The sequence below is a fragment of the Electrophorus electricus genome, chromosome 6 (genome assembly GCF_013358815.1).
Source record: "Electrophorus electricus isolate fEleEle1 chromosome 6, fEleEle1.pri, whole genome shotgun sequence".
Lineage (NCBI taxonomy): Eukaryota > Metazoa > Chordata > Actinopteri > Gymnotiformes > Gymnotidae > Electrophorus > Electrophorus electricus.
The window spans coordinates 16,704,613-16,712,033 of NC_049540.1; positions in this window are offsets into that span (position 1 = coordinate 16,704,613).

Genomic DNA, 7,421 nt, shown 5'->3' on the forward strand with positions numbered 1-7,421 from the left:
GTCAAAATTGTTGTCCATGGGAATATACTACAAATACAGTAGAGATTAAGATGGAAAATGCAGAAATACTTGTTTAAATACATTTTTACACAGGGGCACTTAAATCAAACATTTATTGATTTATGCAGATGACTTCCCTTCTGTTGGAAGGCTAGGCATTCTTTTCAGAAAAAAAGACATAACACATAACATTAAATCAATATTTGCACTCTTAAATTAGGACACATTGGCAACATTAGCTGTTTTTTCAGCATATTACAGTTTGTTTAAAAATTGCACGTTTCCTAAACAAAATATTCTGTCATTCATGTGTCTATCATATTGTATCATTTCTCCTGATCTGTCTTTTGCATATCTCTGAAGAATGTTTTTACTCTCCAACTACACCCTGTAATCATAAAATGTACCTATACATGTAACTTATTCAATATCTTGTCCAGTTAATATAGACACAAACTAGAGTTTAGTAATAAGAATTCAGTGCCCAGTTAGTATAGACACAAGTTTGAGTTTTGTAGTAAGATAGGTGGCCTGGCCTACTAACAATTTAATACAGCCTTGTCTCCTCTCTCTCTTTCCCATCAATTAGAAAGTGCACAGTTCAGTGTCAGTACTACAAATTAAGTGCATCTTTTCATGACCTCTGAATATAAAATACAGAGTATTTAGATAAACCAGTCTGAGGACCTGGAAGTAACCTTAACTTGGCAATAACACCCATTAAGGGTGATGGAAATATGGGATGTAGCCCAATCATATGCACTAACTCCTTGACTGTTCAAGAGCTCTCCATTTGAATGGGCCTAATATGATGAGAGCTCATTATTCATGGCAAGGTCAGTAGTAAACACGCTGGTATACTGCCATCTGTGAGTGACCCACATAGGCTTGGCTTGGTCTGAACATGCTCAGTGATCTGTCTGAGCTGAGCTTCAACGATGTGCTCATGCATGAACTGATGTGTGATGGTATTGCTGCTTCAGGGGGAAATTATGAAGTTCAAGTACAAAAAGCAACCAAAAACGCATGCATCTGCACATCAGAGCCCATGGATCGACATCAGAGAGCATCTCGGAAGGACCTTTTTCAGGTTTTGACAGTGAGTAATAAAAAGGAGGTAAATTATATACCTTTTTGTGTGCTGGGAGTAGTTCGAAAAGCATGCTGCAGAAAATGGCAGATAATAAGTTTCGAAGCCTGGTGCCTTTCAAAATTTGACTTAAGTGAGAATAAGCCAATTTGGAACACAGTTATTTTTCACCTGCATGTATGGAGAAGGTTAGAACAGAAAAAAAGGAGCTAAGAAGAAAAAGTTGTTATGATTATATGGTACACACCTCCAAAATCTCTATCTCCACTAATAGGGCAGTAGCATAGTTTATGTAAATGTCAATCATTATGTGGAGATTATAGGATGATGCAATTACAATACTTGATATAATTATAACAATTGATATAATTATATAATGATAAAGGTGAACCTTCCTGGAAAAGGATATCAATATATTTTTGAGTCCATTCCCAGTAAAGATAGTGGTTCTCAAAAGATTTCAGATGCTCAATTGCAAATTTAATTTGTATTTTGGGGTAATCAAAAAGCTTATTTTAGATCGATAAAAGAATGGCTTGTTTACCACGGACCAAAGCTTTTCCTCTTACACAATTCTTCATCCCACCAAGCATCCAGTAAATATAAACATGAATAATTCATGCTCTATGCATGTTTAATAAATGTATTACTTACATTCAAATACATTTATGGCACATTGAGTCAAATTTGGTGATGATGATGGATGCACTTGCTTTTTTTATTTTGACAATCAATCTGCTAGTCTGCTCATTATACCTTTAAAACAGTATTGACAAGTTACAATAAACCAGTCATCATATGAGAAAAGGAAAATGGGTTCCATAATATTCAAACACTTTTGAAATTATAAAGAGGATGTCAAATATCCTATGCCAAACTATTAGAGCTTCAAACAGGGCCCAGCCCACTCACTCCATACCAGCATCCACAACATCGCAAGCTCTTCACAGGGGTCTTCAGGTAGGCACCTCCCTCTGTTGGTGTTTCACTGAATTTAGCTCAAAATACCTCCAGAAGGCTCAACAGAGAGGTCTGATATACCACCCCCACCCCCATCCAAGCTCACTTTTAAACCAAGCCACACATCTTTAAACGTAAACCCAAACTGGCCTCCCTGGTAAAAAAAAAAAAAAATGCTGTATCCAGCCCCACTAGCACTGTCAATTCATGGTCAGTCCCTCCAGTTCCACATGGGCTTTATGCCCTTAGCCAATAGCAAACATACCTGCAATGCCCCCCCCACACAGCCAGCCACTTCCTCCTGGCGTCCCTGGTGTCTAGGGCCACACCCAGCCCACTGGCACCGCGGACGCATGCTCAGTGACACCGGCTCCATCTGGATCTGCCACACTGGACAGTGACATGACACCCTACTCACTTACCCAGTCCTGAATGTATCTAAAACACTGAACACCTCAGCCTTTATAGTGCATTTTTCTAGCTACTTTGTACTGTTATATGCGTTCTCTCACTTCAGCCACCAAATCAGCATGATTCAGCTTTCTCGATTCAAAAGCGTCATCCACTGCATGCTCAAATGGAATTGTTGACTCCATAAAAAGAAATTATCCATTTAATGTCAGAGTACAACACCATGTCCGGCAATATGTTAATGCAATATACTGGGGGGACCTGTAGTTTTTTACCTACATCCACTAGCAATTTTCAATCTCATGCTTCACCCCATATTTATGCCTGCACTTGCACTCCAATACATTGCCCCTCATGCACAAACCTTTTATTCATATCACTGCTAGACAATGCATTAACCTCTAAGTGCTTCTTATAGAATAAACATGCTAATATGCCAAACACTTGATTGTCTCCATATATATCATGCTGATAAAATATGCTTCAGCGTGCCTACCCCCGCACATAATTTCCAACTAGGATCTTCACCTACCCACTATGATGTGGCCTTTCATGCTTTCCATGAAATACCTAACCCATTGCGCTTGGCCAATCACATCCCTTAGTTCTAATAGGTAATTGGCTGTCTCCCTGTCGCTTTGCGACTGTTGCTTTTATCACCACATCCTTCCACCATAACAAAATCTTGCAGCTCACCTCAGTACATTTAAATTCCTAACAAGTAAACTAAAGTTGTTAGCGGTGGCTGCAGCACCCCTCCCCCATAGCATGCCACACTACTTAAACAAAGTGGCACCCCCAGCCGCTTCCTTATAGTCTTGTTTAAAACCTCTCCGCTTCTGTAAGTGCGAAGTCATAAACCATCAGTGGCCAACGAGCCAAACTGAAGACAAGACAATTTCAATTTTCCTAGTCAACATGATTTCCCAAGGCTAAAAAAAAGGCTTTATCAATTCCACCCCACAACACTCTCTTTATTGTAAAATTTTGTATTGAATATAAAATACTTCTAATGACCTACAAAGCACTGAATGGTCTTGCCCTGCAGTACCTTAGAGAACTCCTAGTGCATTATGACCCACCATAATGCAGGCTCTTTACTAGTACCAAGAAAATCTACCTCAGGGGACAGAGCCTTTTCCTGTAAAGCTCCCACACTATGGAATAACCTTCCTGTAAATGTTCGAGACTCAGACACAAGGATTAAGGCTAGGCTGAAAACCTATCTGTATTAATTACTTCCCATCTTAGGTAAAGGTGTAGATCTGGGAGTCCATTGGCATTGAAATGTTTCTTCCTCATGCTCTAGGGAGTTTTTCCTTGCCACTGTCACCCTTGGCTTGCTTGCTGGGGCTTGGACTTGAACATTTGTAAAGCTCTGACAACATCTATTGTAAAAAGCGCTATATAAATAAATCTGACCTGACTATTGTTTAATGCTGCACAATAGCATCTACCTAAACTCTTAAATTACTTTTCCAGTATAGAAGTATGTTTTCCTTCCATCAATTTTTTGCAGAAGTTTTCCGTTCAGAATTAAACTTCATCCTTACCCACCTAAGATTATCATTCATCTTTTCAGGCCACTGCCAGGTACATGGCATAGTAGTTGTCAGCACTGTCATGTCATCCATGTATGCCCTAATTGGAGCCTGGAACCATCCTTAGAAGCCTTAATTATCACCTTCATCGCCATCGTAAAGACTAATGGTGAAATAGTACAATCGGCCATTTTGCACATTTCCAGTCTCTGCCAGGATGTAACATACTCTCCTGTATTAAAACAAAACTGAATATCTTCAAAACCGACCTAGTAATCTTATCTGTTACCTGGAAGAAACCAAATGCTTTCCATAAGGGATTACATGGCACCGAACCAAATGCATGAGCTAAATCTAGGACATGTAGGTCCCTACCCTCTTTCTTTGCTACTTGAATCTGCTGCCAAATAATACCGCTTATGCTCTAAATAACCAGCAAAGCCAGAAATCCCTGCCTTTTGTACTGCCATATCGATTAAGTTATTCCCTTTCAAGTATGGCCAGTAAACTAAGGCAAAGGTGCTCTTTTCTGCAATCTGAATCAATTTACATTGACAGAATATTTTTGATCACTTCCATAAATTATATACGTTTTACTTTGAACAGACCACAGTATGGGATGACTGCCTATCTCTGTTTGCATGTTGCATGTGCTAATATACTTTACTTTGGGATCCACTGTGGTTGACTTTACAGAGAAAATCTTTAGACATATGAACATTTTGTTGATGTCTGCATGATATAGTTAATCTCTGAAAAAAATGCAATATTATTGATTTTGGAGGCTTATTCATATCAGATATAAATTCTCATTTGGCCTCTTAAGATAAAGTCAGAAAACAGTAGTTGCCACATGTGTAGTATTCCCTTAAGGCCATTTAAATGTGATTTTTTGACGCAAGCTCAAATAACCTCACTACATTTTGGTATTGCTAGCTCCTCTCGAAAAACTCTCTCACCATCTGCACCTTGTGGCAGGCTCCATAAATACAGCTGAAAGCTGCCATCCATCCTCAACTTCAGTGGCTGCGCAACGTGCAGCACAGCAGTGAGGGGGTGGAGCAAAACCCAAGGGGAAGTCTTTCATGGAGGCTACAGCGGGTTCACCCTTGCATTGACCCATTGCCCAGCACCTGCCAGGACCTCGTACCTTTAAAGGTAAGTAAGGGAAATTTGAAGGCTTTCAACAGTGTCTGGCACACAGCAGACAGGCGATCGGCACTTTTTGCTGTAAACTGTGTCTGATGTAACATGAGGAGTTAAGACTGAGAGCCTAAGACATTTAGGGATGCGTTGGTGTTTGGGGCTTATATTGGGGTTTGTCTGTGTGTGTAATGATGAGCGGTGAGGAGGCGGACGCATGTGCGGAGAAGAGACAGATTTATTAAGGGAGAGTCTTAGTCGTAAGGGTAGTCCAGGGTCAAAGAGCCAACACGGAGAGTACGAGGATGCATGATTACACAAGACAAGGGCTAGGATACCCGAGTAACTAAACACAAACAGCATCTAGAACTAAACACACGGTAGCAAACATGGGAAACAGGCTACGACAAATACGAGACAATCAGTAATTCACATACATTCAGACATTCAATATATTCCACACAAATGCGTGCAATGAACAGCAAAAACAGGGCATCAGACATGGTTTAAATACATGAACTTAACAAGGTAGAAACAAGCGACAGGCGTGAGCAATGGAACGAGGGGCGGAGAAAACGAAACTATGAAACGGACCTAAAATACACAAGACAAGGAAAACACGGAACATGGAAGTTGGGAGGGACTAACTGTGACAGTGTGGCTTAATTTCACAGTTAACAGCAAGTAGGTAAGACTATTGAGCTTCAATAAAAATCACTCTCGAAGATGCAACCAAAAATAGCTATGGTGCCTTTTTTTTTTTTTTTTTGTACAGAACACTCATATATCATGGGATGCAACAGACATTATAGTCGGTGCATGTAAACTGCTCAGTTGGTCATTTATCAAGATATATACACTCATAACCAGTATAACAACCAGTGAAGCAGGTGAAAAAAAAAGAAGAAAAAGTTCTGCCCTGCACCAATTAGGAACTCTCTTGGGCCCTCGATTGTATCTCTTCACACAGAACATGAACATGGAGCAACATGGTCAGTAGCATGGCCCATCAGATAGGGAGCTGGAGAAATTAATGATACGATGCAAACAGTCATTGTACTTTTTCATGCCTGAGAAAATGACTGGAGAGGAGAATCTCTGAAAGAGATTAATATGAGAATGTGCTAGAAAGGTTTAAATGTAGATGTAGTTAGAGAAGCTTAAGCTTGCAAAATTGTTTCGATACTGCGCCATTTGTTTATCATCATCATCATAATAATAATAATATTAATAATAATAAACACAAAGTGACTAATTCGTAAAACTTTATTGGTCCACCTTTACAGATCAAACGGTTTCCATGTTAAATGATCTACAATTCATTATACAGTCATGAATTTTACTCTCAAACATTGTGTCATAGATCCCTTGGCTAGCCAAAAACTTTAATTATTTACATTGCAATACACATTTATTTATTATTCACATCTCTATTTTCTGCACTGTCTCTCTCACACCTACTGCAGCTACAGATATGTAGTAGAAGACTTCTCTTATTTAGATAGTGTCACATGATAACGTCCACCATGCTGCTTCACCCAGACTGTCTTCACTGGCCTCAGGGCTCCCGCCATCACCGACACTCATGTCCCGGACAATTTATGTCCTCGACACTATCACCTGCATGGTAATAGTACCAGAGGGCACCAGTGGTGTTGTATCTTGTGCTAGGTCAGCTTCTAGATGATTATATTCTGTCAGAAATGTCTGTTGGGGTTGTTTTTTATCCCTGTCTCTGCTGAAGGGAGATGACCAATGTTGCCCGCATTACCTGACCTGATTCTGGTTCTGTGACTTCTCATATTTAAAGTTACGGCTAGCCTCCTGGCCCCTAGATCAGCTTTAAAATTCATATTCTGACTGGTGGTTTGCTAAAATGCACCATATAGAAGTACTTTGCACTTTAAGCTCAAATGATCCAAGGCAGTTCTCGTTTACAGAAATGTGTTTAATGGCTCTCCTTTGCTAGGGCTTTCATTTCTAATACAGCTCATCAGAAAGCTGTAGATTGGTATCATGGTGTATTTATAGGAAACCTACAGAGTGTGACAGATATTAATCTTATCAGCAGTACAGCATGGAGACTTATCTATCGATTGTTCCTGGAGTGTATAACCCTGTCAGACTTTAATCCAGTTAAATATGACTCCACGAGTTTGTAGAACTCACATGGGAAATGAATCGGTTATACTATCTTAACCCAACCATTGATAAAATACATATTTGATGTATTTAGAGACATGGTTTTTCCAACATGAACTGGAAAAAAATTCATT